At 31.8% G+C, this 12,883-nt stretch overlaps 1 long non-coding RNA gene and 1 pseudogene across 2 annotated transcripts; one reads left to right on the plus strand and one right to left on the minus strand.

The window, feature by feature from the left end:
- Positions 1-1,738: 1,738 nt before the first annotated feature.
- Positions 1,739-10,559, plus strand: LOC111386390 (annotated as a pseudogene).
- A 1,304-nt stretch (positions 10,560-11,863) lies between these two features.
- LOC111386433 lies at positions 11,864-12,823 on the minus strand. Of its 2 annotated transcripts, XR_002701226.1 has the most exons (3): positions 12,729-12,823; positions 12,534-12,616; positions 11,864-12,442 (listed from the first exon to the last, which is right to left on the minus strand). It is a non-coding gene; the product is annotated as an uncharacterized LOC111386433 (long non-coding RNA). The 2 variants fall into 2 exon arrangements; XR_002701225.1 differs by lacking the exon at positions 12,729-12,823 and having other exon boundaries at positions 12,534-12,722.
- Positions 12,824-12,883: the final 60 nt, after the last annotated feature.

Below are 12,883 nucleotides of genomic sequence, written 5' to 3' on the forward strand. Positions count from 1 at the left end.
GTGAAATTGGATACCAGGTCAAGGATCTATTTGGAGGAAGGATGTTTTTAATATGTCACTCAATGAATGTTTATGAGTGAGCTACTCAGAACCGTTGGATGTGATTTGAGTCAATGGTAGGGAGTGAGGGTATTTTCTACCACTCGCTGCCCTAATTTGTCATTATGTTCAAATCATCATCTCTCTCTACGCTCCTATTTTTCTCTTTAGTTATTTGCTTTAGTATTCTCCTTCTGTGTTTATGATTTCTCCATTCTTATGTGAGTGATTCAAAGAATTGGTTGGAACCTGTGGCTTCTTGTGTGGTCCAATTACTGTAGCAAGAGATTTGTGTTCGATTTATGAACGTTTTTTGTGAGACAAGGGTCTAAAATTTCTCTTTACCCGAGTTACTGTTAATGCTTGATAAGTGTACTTTATGTGTTTATCCAGACTTTTATTCTTATTTATTGGTAGATTGATTGAATGTCTACTTAATTTAAGCTTAAATTAACTGATTTAAAAACATTTGGATGAAATTGGAGTCAAATATGTGAAATTAGAGCATAATTGAAGTTACTTCAAAGTAATTAAAGACTATCCAAGTTGCAATCAATCAATAGGAAGTATCAAGGGGTAATCTGAGGAAATTCATATGATTAGAGATTTAAATTCGGCAATTGAAAATTTTATTTGAGGACTAAATTGAAAATTTTGAAGACTTTCAAGGGATCAATAATAATGATTTTGGAATGTGTTGGACGAAATTTTGTGGAATTGAAGATGAAGGATTAAAGATGAAATAAAAAAGGATTCAAGCTGAATGAACACAAAAAGTTGGGGACCAAAATTGAACGTGACTAAAAAAGTTGGGCCTGCGATTGCAACCTTTGAGCAGCAAATGCCGAACGGACCTTGATGCAATCATGTGGACCTTTTCTGGGTTTTGCAATGGGCCACATTTTTACCCAATTTTTTTAGTCTATAAATACGTGTCTTCAACAATTAGAAGAGCCTTTTGGGATACAAGATTCACATTAATTACAAAGAAAAGAGAGCCCAAAAAACAAGAAAAACTCAAAGAATCAATCAAGAAGCTATGTTGTCAAGGTTTTTCAAGAAACAATTGAATTCTTGGTACAAAATCTTCACATTTTTTATGTTTTTCCTTGAAATTCGGTGATGTAATCTAATTATTTCTTTTACTTTTATTCTTCGAAGATATGTAGTTAAACAATTAATTTGGACAAACAGTGTAACATAGTTTAGACTTTAATCTTAATTTTGAAATTTTAATTTTCAATTGATGCTTGTGTTGACATATGTTTGACTTTATCTTTAACGATTAGAACATAACAAACAAGTTAATATTATTTTCTAACAGTTGATTTTAAATGATAATAGTTTTCAAAGCATCAATGTTAAAATATAATGCACCAATTTATCTTACATTTACTGAATTTTGAATCACTACATTGTCATTATCATATGTTGAACATATAATATAGTAATATATACTACAACGAGAGTAGGTTTTTATGAGATTCATTTACAGCATGCATTTTAGGCATGTCGTGAAAGGTCTCTTTTTACGACGTACCGTAAATATGTGCTGTAATAATTCAATTACTTAATATTTACGGCATATATTTAAGGCACGCCGTAATAATCGAAACCCAAAACAAAAGAAATGTTCAATTCTTCATAAGCGGGATTTCTTCATAGAAGAAAATAAATGTTCAAAAAAGCAGGTTTTTCCCTCCCACATTTGTCCTCCAGAGTCCAAGCCCAGATAATGGAAAATAAAACCCATACCAGCCCAAACCCTTCCCCATTCCCCCAATTGTTCCTGCGACTCTCAATTCAACCAAGCTGCAGGCGATTCGTTCAAGTTTTCAGCCGTTGGAATTCTTAATTTTTACAGTCAAGGCATGGCTTAGTCGTGAATTCTGAGAAGTCATTTTGGTGAGATTTGTTGCGTTTTTGTGAAAATTCAGATCAAATTTTTAATGCCAAGTAATTTGCTGTGTGAAATTTAGAAGATAAACATTGCCTTCCAGAAAGAGAAGGCCATGTATGTGCTATTATTTCTTAGATTTAAAGATGATAAGACATTTATTTATGATGCGAAGATTACATTTCAGTACCTTAGTTTTAGGATTTTTGTGATTAGTGAATTTTTCTTTCCTGTTTTTAAATAAAGCCGATTTCCCTTGTCACCATATTCTGTTAAATGGTTTTGAACTTTCGCATTTATACTACCGCCCATCTTATTAATATCAAATCGGTTGAGTATGTGCCCACTAGAACTTCTTATGCTATCTTTTTTTTTTTTTTTTTTTTTTTTTTTTGTTAAAATAAATGCACCCTTAATTTATTCCACTACAATTCAATAGAGCCTGAAGGTCGATGGGTAAAAGAGTGATTTTGTACAACGACATTATCTAAGGTTAACATTCAATGACATTATCCAAGTGATTTCACTCAGCCCATTGAACCTGGTGTTAAGGTTGAGGTTACCATTGCTGATTTTTAGACTTGACTTGCCTTGTCGCGGATGTATTTCTATCTTTTGTTAGCGGCACATTCTTTGCTAGATGAACTTGCATTTCGACCGTGGATGTGTATTGTAATAATGTTATGATAGGAGTTCTGCTATACAGATTTGGATTTGAATGGGAACTTCGTTATTAATGTTTATTTGTTAGACCGATTAATGCATATTACTTTTTAAATGATCTAATAATTGAACTGTAGCATTATTTTATATCAGAATGATTAAATTTTTCTTTGATTTATTGTTTTCAATTACTGTCACTTTCCCAGGGATACATTAATGATATTTGATATGTTAAAAGAGTGGACATATTAAACAAGCTTTTTGTATTCTTAACTCTCTCATTCCTACCAAACATGTAACTTAGTTTTGAGTTTGTTCACCAGGTTCAATTCAGCAATGATCAATATCTCGAGTCTTTGATTGTGCTTAAGCATAGGGTAAACTTAGTTTTAAGGTACTTATTTTCCGTTCAAACTCACTTTTATTTAGAAGCAGAATTTACTATCTATGACCCTAAGCTTTTAAGGATGGCCAAAGGACATGGTTTTTAATTTTATTACATGAAGATTTATCGAAGGAATTGTGTAATTTCTTGTTAATATGCAGAATTGAACATTTATTTGTGCTTTTTAAGTATTTGCACTTGAATCTTTATTGATATATTATAATTTTTTTCTTCTGTTTAACGCTTTTTTTTTTTTTTTTTTTTTAAATATCTTTCACTACAACAAAGATTTTGCAGGATGTTGTTGATTTTTCAAGCGGTTTAAAGTTACGTGAGTATTAAATTCACACATTTAGTTCTCGTCTCCGTGTTCGTTCAAATTGTTATATAATTACAAATAATGACGAAATTTATTTTGCTTCCTACCAAAACGAGGGTATCCTAAATTTAATTTCTTAACCAAGTTCTCAATTACTTTCTCAACAGATTGCAGTGGTGTTGAGGAGGTTCTAACCGTTCCAATTTCACCTATTTTATTTCAGGTTAGAATTAATTTTTTGCAATTTCAGTGTGTGAAACTTTATTATTAAAATGGCTCACCAAATTGGAACCTAATTTCTATGATGTCCTAATATAATCGTATTTCACTTCATTTTTACCGTGCTTTAACAAATTATAACTCAATAGTGTTGGTATATATTATCATGGATAAAGATTGGGTACACTTATCAAAGTTATCTTGTTCTCTTAAATTTAGAGTATTTAAAATATTTCCATATATGCCTTTTAGATGATTTATTTAGCATAATTTGTATAGAGTTTCAAAGGCGTATCAACATGGTGCAAGAAAATTTGTATATATGGTGCAAGCCAATGGGGGGAATCCAGGAAGAGTCATATGTCCTTGCAAATGTTGCAAAAACCTATTCCACCAACATTTTGATATAATGTATGAGCATTTAATCAGTAATGGCATGAATCCTACGTATAGTACCTGGGTGTTTCATGGGGAAAAATCGAATGTAGCATCATCGCCTCCTCAAGATGTAGAAAATTTGGAGACTTATAGGATGTATAGAAATGCATTTTTTCAAGATCACAATATTGTGGAACTCGAAAATGAAGATAAAGAGAAAGAATTTTCAAATTTATATGACGGTGTGCCGTAAGAAAATATTCTTTGTTTAATGGTATCCATAAACTAAAAGATATTTACCTCAAAATAATACTATTATATGTTACAAATTCCGTGATTTCCAAAGACAGCAATAACACAATCTACTTTTCAAAAGATTATCATGTGATTAAAGAGAAACAAAGATTGATAAAAATCATCTATGAAGACTATATTTGTTGAAAACTATATCAAGAGAACACGAAACATGTTTTTCCCAAAATAATATTTGAATATATTGATGTATAAGACATGGATGACTCGATACAAGAATATTCATTTATTGAAATCGGGGGAGCAACTGTACACTTTTTTCTTGGATCAAGTTTGTCCCATTGTAATATGTCATTCAATGGGGAGTATTGTAAATTATATATTTATTAATGAATGAACATTATACCCCTAGAGTCCTTGTTATTATGACTGTTGTATTCCTTGCGATCCTAAATTCTTTTTTATAAATGCTTTGATTTTCAATGAAATACATGTCGTTGATATCGCATATGCAAGCTTAATCATCAAAATACGCATGCATTTGTGTTAAAATTTTGTAAAAATTAGCCTAGTAATTAAGTTCGGTTCATTTTTATAACGAAAAAAAGGCAAATTGAGCCCAACAAATATTAAATTAGTCCAAATCACCCAAACCCATGAATTATATACAACAATTTATAGGGTTTTGACATTTAGAAAAATAAAAAATAAAAATAAATGTTTCCTAAAGTTGTAAACTATTAATATGAAGATTGTGCCTCATTCTTCTTTGGCCTTCTTTTAATTTTACTAGCAAGTGATAATAGTAATTTATAATTTTAGATTGTTGATAGTTGTGATGATTAGTGGGAGGTTGACAATGATATTTTACCATTTACAAGAGGTAATAAAATTTTCCAATTGAAATAGGGGAGTTCAAAAGATGATTTTGCATTGAATGACACGGAAGATGACATGGATGAGGAAGAGGAAACTGAATTTGAATTCAATAAAGAGGTAGACAAGATTTATGATTTTTTGACTCGGTGTTCGTGTCTAAACTATTTGTAGGAACTAATTATCAAATAATTATAGTATTTATGATTTTGAGCAATATATTTTTATTGAGATTTTGGAAAAATATGTATAAAGTTTAAGTAATTGTAGTATTTATGATTTTGAACAATATATATTTTTATATTTGAAAAATATATATAAAGCTCAAATAATGAAGTATTTTATGTATTTATTATGTTAAATTACTTTTAAAATAATATTAAAAATCGAAATATGTATAATTACACATATTTTGCATAGGTAGCATATCCTTGTAATGTTTATTACTTGATTGAAATGTAGTATCATGCCTTGTGCATTTAGAATCTTGGGTAGGATGAAGGGAGTGTGGTTGGTAGGATTACGTGGGCGATAAAAGCAGCGAGAGCAAGCAAGGCAAGGGTTTGGAAAGGTTGTAATGTTTTTATTTTTCTTTAGTAATTTGTTTGTAAAGCTTTGATAAAATTTATCAACATAAACAATTATATTTTAATTTTAAACAAGTATTTCAAGAAATTCATATTTTCTTTTTATCAATTTTTTAACCAAGTATTATATCAAAATATATCCCCCCTTTGATGATCATTATTTTGCCAAAAGAATATTTTGAATAGTGATTTTTATTATGTGAATGTGATTAAAAATAAATATGTAGAAAAAAAGTTTTTGAATAATGATTGTCAAATAGGGACTTAAAAAAAATTTCCAAATTTTTTTTTTTTTTTTTTTTTTTTTTTTTTTTTTTAATATCAAAAGCTTTGTAAAAAGGGGGGAAAACAAAAAGAAGAAAGCCTTAACACGGTGGACAACGCCAAGGACAATTCATGATTTTCCTTTTTTCTTTATTTTTTATTGAAATTAAGTCCCTAATTGGTTTAGCTAAATTTAAATTTTTAGGAGATTTTGATATAAGTTGGTGAAAAGTGTTGTTGGAAAGTTATTAAACATTATGAATTCCATAAACTAAATAATTAAAATTACTTGTTGATTTTATCTTAAATTTTTATCAACTTTAACTTAACCAAATAAGTAATGTTATTCATATTCAGTGTTTGCAGTAATCATCCTTATGTAACAGTTTGTTATCTGAAGTATCAGCTTATTATTTGAAACAACAAGATTATAGGAATTTAATGCCTCATATTACATGCTGTCACATTGGATAGTTGCTGTAGTTTTTGACTATAAATTGCATTATTCGGTTTGAACAGGAGATAAGTATTTAACCATTTCTTCTATTAAAAAATAGTGTAGAATATAGATTTTAATTTGCACATTTAATAAAAAAGTGAGTGCCATCACAATGCAAATTTAGAAGAAACCAGACCAAAACAAACCATTGGTCCTGGTCTGGGTCAAGACCTCACATGGTAGGATTAAAATCTAAAGAGTAAATCACGCCAACAACTATGATTCTTATAGACCCAGACAAATAATAATGACCATAATTTGCCCCAATCTCCAGGATTTACGGGGTCCTACCTTCGACAAACTTATGAACATTCTGATATGAAATGTTGGAAAAACAATTGGAAATGTCATCAACGTGTTTAATTTTATTTTTATGCTTACTAAAAAGTTGAGTTAAGTTTATTTTAACAAGTGATACATAAATTTATATGTTGCAACCCTTCAAAAAATTACTAATCTAAGTATAAATATCAGTTTCAACATAATTTTTACTCAACCATGGATAACATCTGGTTAAGAAGTTAATAGATCAAGATCACAAATAAATTAGTCAGTTAAAGTCAATTTAACTAAACAAAAATCAACTAGAAAAAAGTTGTGTTGGGTTAAAATCGAAAGAAATCAAGGTTAGATGCATTTGTATTTAATTGGAAAACAAAAATATAATAAAACTAAAAATAAAAAAAATAAAAATATACGTGCTATCGTTCTTTTTCCACTTCTCTTCTATTTTCGAACAATATCCAAATAACTTGTCGGTTTAAAATCGGAAGAAATCAAGGTAAGATGCATTTGTATTTATTGGGAAAACAAAAATCCAACAAAACTGAAAAGAGAAGGATAAAAATATACGTGCTATCATTCCTTTTCTTCTTCTCTTCTATTTTCGAACGATGTCCAAGTAACCTCTTTATTAACTTTCTGAAATGAGGCCATTTTGATGTATTCTAGGATTCAGTAATAGTAAATACTATTATCTTTCTTAGTACCTTGTTATTTCAAATACTTATTACTAAACGTGTCATAAATGTTGATTTATAGTGTTTATCGCGATCAGCAATTTCTCATAATTTTCTACTTATTTAATTTTGTATCGTACATTTTCTCTACTTTTCTCATCAACTTAAATTGATAGTGTATTTATAAGAGAAATGTTTTTTTTTCTCACTCTATTTGCTATTTTCCTTTGCCCTCTTATAACAGTGATAAAAATGTGAGACTGAGCATGTAAATCAAAAGTCCATTTTCTATGTTTTGTTAATAAAATGTAGTTCTTCAAATTATGATCGATGAAAAAAGTTTAAAATGAACTTTTCATTTCTATTTCAAGTTTGTTGAACACGTTCTTTTGCATATGACATAAAAGCATGCTGTAAAAGAATGTAAACAAGAAATTTCTTAATTAGAATTATGTAAAGAAAATAGTTATGATTAAAAAATGAATTTAATCATGGATTAAGGAGAAACTGTAGTTCTTAAGTAGAAACTTTTCTTTGGTGTTTTTGGTGGGGAGGGGGGGGGGGGGATAATTACCAGGTTGGTACTTGATCGTCGCTTTTATGTTTTGCATTTAGCCCCAATTTGCTTTACATAAAAATAAAATTTTCAGTAGATTTTGATAAAAAAAAAAAAATTTAATATAATGTACGATTGAAAAGTTATGAATTCCGTAAAGTCTGTGGCAAAAATTTAATTATTGAATTTTGACTTAAATTTTTTAATTGAATTTTATATTGAATAAAAAGTACACAATTAATCTTAACAACATATTTTATAAAATCCACAACTTTTTAACTACATATTTTATCAGCTTATTCAAAATTTACTAAAAATTTAATTTTAATCCCATCAAACATGAGCATATTTGTATCTCTTGTACATAAGTAGTGTATAAAATTAAATAACATAACAAGTAAAATAGTAATTTCTATTTCTTTTTCAATAACGACAGTACTGTCAAATTCTAACCCATAGTAACGTTCCTTCACATTTTCCTATTTTCACACACAGACACACGCAAGCTGGCATTCCTTTTGCTGTACAAATATAAAGCATAAAGCATAAACTTTATCTTAGACCCTTCGAGCTTGTTTACAAGATGGGTTTGAAGATTTCGTTTGTGCTTTCTCTCTGCTTTTTCTACACAGTTCCTGCTCTTGCATCTGCCCCTTTGGAAGGTAAATGCTCAAAAATCTTGTCTAGTTTACTTAAGAGTTCTTAAATAAAGCTAGACCTTTGTTAGTGTTTCTCTTTCATTGGCATTTCTTGAAATGTATAATGATTTGTCCTGTTTCTTTTCTATATCCTTATGGGGTTTTATTTTGCATCATTTGCACATATCAATTTTTTGTAGTTTCTATCAATTGTTGGGCTTTCTCAACGAAGAGTGGTGAGGGTTCGAGTCCTAGGAGTCTGGCGGTCTGAGGCATGATTTTGGAGAAAAATGTACTTCCTGTGGAGTAGGTAAGTTCGTGCGTGTCTGACAGAGAGTATTTGATAGGACGGATACATACCCTTCTGTTTTCACCCATAGGATGTTCAAAAAGTGTTTCATTTGCTACTTCTATGTTTTCTCAGGTCTACTTCCAAATGGAAACTTTAAAGAGATAACAAAGCCCATTGACATAAAGAGAACAGTGCTCCAAGGGAAATATGCACTGCCCAAGTGGGAAATCAATGGCTTAGTCAAGTACATCTCCATTGGGCCACAGCCGGTGGAATGTTCTTTGCAGTAGAGCGTGGCATTCACACTGTGAGACTTGGAAACGATGCCTCAATTTCCTCAAAAATGGCTCGACATATGCACACGCATTTGGTGCATCAAGAACTTGTGCCCAAGATGAGGTCTTGAGGGTGTCGGTACCCCCTCAATCTGGGGATCTCACTTCACAGACTCTGTATAGTAGTAATGGTGCGACACTTATGCTTGGAGACTCGGAGCCACTTCTAATTCAGTGAAGGTGATTTTTCATAATCCAGGAATGCAAGAGGATCCTGCTTGTGGACCTCTCCTGGATGCTGTTGCTATTAAAGAACTTTTCCATCCAAGATTCACCGAAGGTAATTATATACTTTTCGTGACTAGATTGAAATTGTTTTCATATTCTACTTCCTATGAAATATATTGGAATTCAATTATTCTAACATGTTTGGTACTAGGGAATTGAAAATTAAGTAAATAAAATTTGTGCGTTGTCTTATCTTATGCAATACTATCGAAAAATTTTGCTGCACTATTTTGATTCTTGATGTAAGCACATTCTGCAATCTCTAGGGTGGCTATATGTTTAATTTTACATATCAAGCATAAACTGTTGCTAATAATTAAGCTTATGAATGGCTTAAGCAGCAAATGGATGACTTTGAGCTAATTTGTCCCAAATTCTTGCAGCTAACTTGGTCGAGAATAATGGTTTTGAGGAGGGTCCTCATCTCTTGATCAACTTTTCTCATGGTGTCCCACTTCTTTCGAAACAGAAAGATTTGACATCCCGACTTCCTGGTTAGATCATCGAATCTATTAAAGCCGTCAAATTCATAGACTCAAATCATTTCAACGTCCCCCTTAGATGAGCAGCAGTATAACTAGATGCAGGAAGAGAGAGTGCCATAGCCCAAGTAATCAGAACAGTCCCCCACAAGGTCTATAATGTTGCATTCACTGTAGGAGAAGCAAAGAATAACTGTCACGGATCAACGATGGTCAAAGCATTTGCTGCTAAAGGAACAGTGAAAACTCCCTTCAAATCTGAAGGAAAAAGAAATTTCAAGACCTTCAATTTCCAGTTCAAAGCAATCTTGTACAGGACCAGATTAACCTTCTTTAGCTCCTTCTACCACCCTAGGACCAACAACTACGGGACTCATTGTGGTCCTGTCCTAGATGAAGTTCTGGTTTTTCCTGTATCTTAGATTTCAATCTATCTGCATCAAGCTCGAAGAAGGCATGTACTGACGAGTATTATAGAATTATAGCAATGGTCATTTGTCGTTTCTTTTTTAATTTAGGTTAAGCATAATGAGGCGCCCTACATTCTGATGTGTGGGAAGTACTAAGTATTTGCTGTTTTTTGTTTGCATCGTGTCCCCTTCAGTTGTTTTCTTGTTGGCTCAAATACATGGTACACAGAAAATATTTTGATAACCGATATATTATTAATCTGGCCGAGTCATTCTGATAATGCTAAGTTAGGCTTCATCTTAAAATGCACTTTAACGTGATAGCAAAGTGGGATTCCCATTCAAGTCTCATCATTACTCATTTATGGAAATTGTTATAGTCTGGTGAAAATAAATTTGGTCTACACATAGAGGAGGTTGTTGGTCTCAGAATCGAATTTACAAAGAATTTATATCGACCGTTTTCAGAAAATTAAATTAACACGAAGAATTTCACCCCCAAAGGTCCGAATTTAAGCTTTAGCCTACTCACCCATTGAGCATCTACAAGTAGATTACGCTCAAATTCACTATGAAATCACCAAGAAGTAATACAAATGTATAAGATTTCTTTAGATTTGTCTCGCCTCTCTTTCAAACACAAAGATAAAGTAATCCATACAATTTTCTCTCTCTGATCATTTACCAAAAACGATTAGAATCAAACGTTCAAAAGATTTACAGAGAAAGACATCAATATTATAGAAAAAGAACAAGACTAGAAAACCTTAAAAGTTCACATCGAAGAAACAGATCTAACGACTCCAATAGGTCAACATTTATCACAATTAAAAAATAGGAATAGAATTGCCAATTATATGTAACTTATTTAGACTTTAATATATTTGGCATTGCTTATCCGAATTAATTTTGGTAGTCTTCTAAGACTTGAGTAATTTCAAGCAGACCCAAATAATTTGGTAACATTCAAATTTACCCAATATAAAGTTCTTCGATTGAGAGATTAACAATTATGTAACATCATTGTTTTCAAGGATGGACAATTTTCTATATACAATAATATATATAAAGATATGTTGTTAGGGAACATCTCCAAAAATGCACAATTCCTTACACGGAGATGATCAATTGTAGGAAGAACACCAATTTCTACAATAGATGAAAGCTGAGGACATCATTTAACCTCGAATGTTAGTAGGTTGACTAGGCTTTGCACAATATTATCATTTGACCAAAAAGTCACTAGGTCCTTACAATCATCACTTTTCAAAATTTTCAAGTCGCATGAATGCATTGTTAATTGAAGTCATACCAACTATATTCTTCAATTTTAAATTGGTTGGGGTGGTTAAATTGTGCATACCATTTAACACATCTTCACCACACCCTTCTACTTATAGTTCACAAATAGAAATAACAATTTTGGAATCTTTATCAATTTGGGACGTTCCTTTATGCAATACATCTTGAGGAATTTAATTTCCCCATGCACTTCAAGTTTTAATCCAAGCCATTCCTCCCATTCTGTCATGTCCTAAAAAATAGAGTCTCCAGTGATTTGGATGGTAATTCTCCCCAACACATATTTCCATAAAACTCCTCTATAATTACTTTTAATTGATTCATGCTCAAGTCTCTAACACAAGGGTAGATACTCTAGTGTTGGTAAAGAGATGCACTTTATACATTGTCGGAGCCAATCTTCAAAATTGGGTTACTCCAATTATCCTAACAAATGAGTTTAGTTACACATCATTTAAGTAATAAGCAAATTGAGTGGAGATATCCATCGTAGGGTTAGATTTGCTTGAAATTTGTGCCCAAAACACCAGAATCACCACCCTGAGACCATCCACGAAGTTTGGTGCCGCTAACTTGAACCAGTGATGCTTCAACTCGCACCACCACCTTACACCGACAGTGCTTGTACTCGTCTCTGCAGTCCAACTTCAGTTTCGCATGACATTTTATCTACAACTCTGATTTGCAACCCATCTTTTTGCGTTAGACTCCAGATTGGATGATCTTTCCCATAATATATTATATGCCAAATGGAAATTCATGAATCTTCCCATGCTGCTCTCCAAATTGCTCCTCTTTCGGTGTTTAACACTAATTTTTGCTCCATTATTCGCCCACGTGTTTTCGAAGCTCGGGACCACCCCTAAGACATAAAGAAATGTCAAAAATCAGCAGATACTCGAGCAATATAGATAGGTTATATACACTTATCAACAACATTGGCTTCAACTGACAATAAATGTTCCCAGAGTTGCTCGACACTCGAAGAAAAAAGTGTCGCTAGATGATGGTTCGCCGTGCTGCCCTCTCTTGTTAACTGTGTAATAACAGAAACAATGTTTATGTCAAATATGATGTAAAACAGCAAGCCATGAAATCCAGCTGATGTAACCGCTAAATAGGATCCAAATTAGCCAACTGGAGCTTACAACAAAAGATATACAAAGCGCGATGTGGATTACTAATTTGTTAGTTGGGCCAGTCATGAAACTCGGTACATTGGAGTACAAGCTGTCAAATCATTCTGTAGACCAACATTCATATTCACTGATCAGCATAAATAAAATGAAAACACAATGTTACT

Source organism: Olea europaea, chromosome 3, assembly GCF_002742605.1.
Source record: "Olea europaea var. sylvestris chromosome 3, O_europaea_v1, whole genome shotgun sequence".
Taxonomy (NCBI): domain Eukaryota; kingdom Viridiplantae; phylum Streptophyta; class Magnoliopsida; order Lamiales; family Oleaceae; genus Olea; species Olea europaea.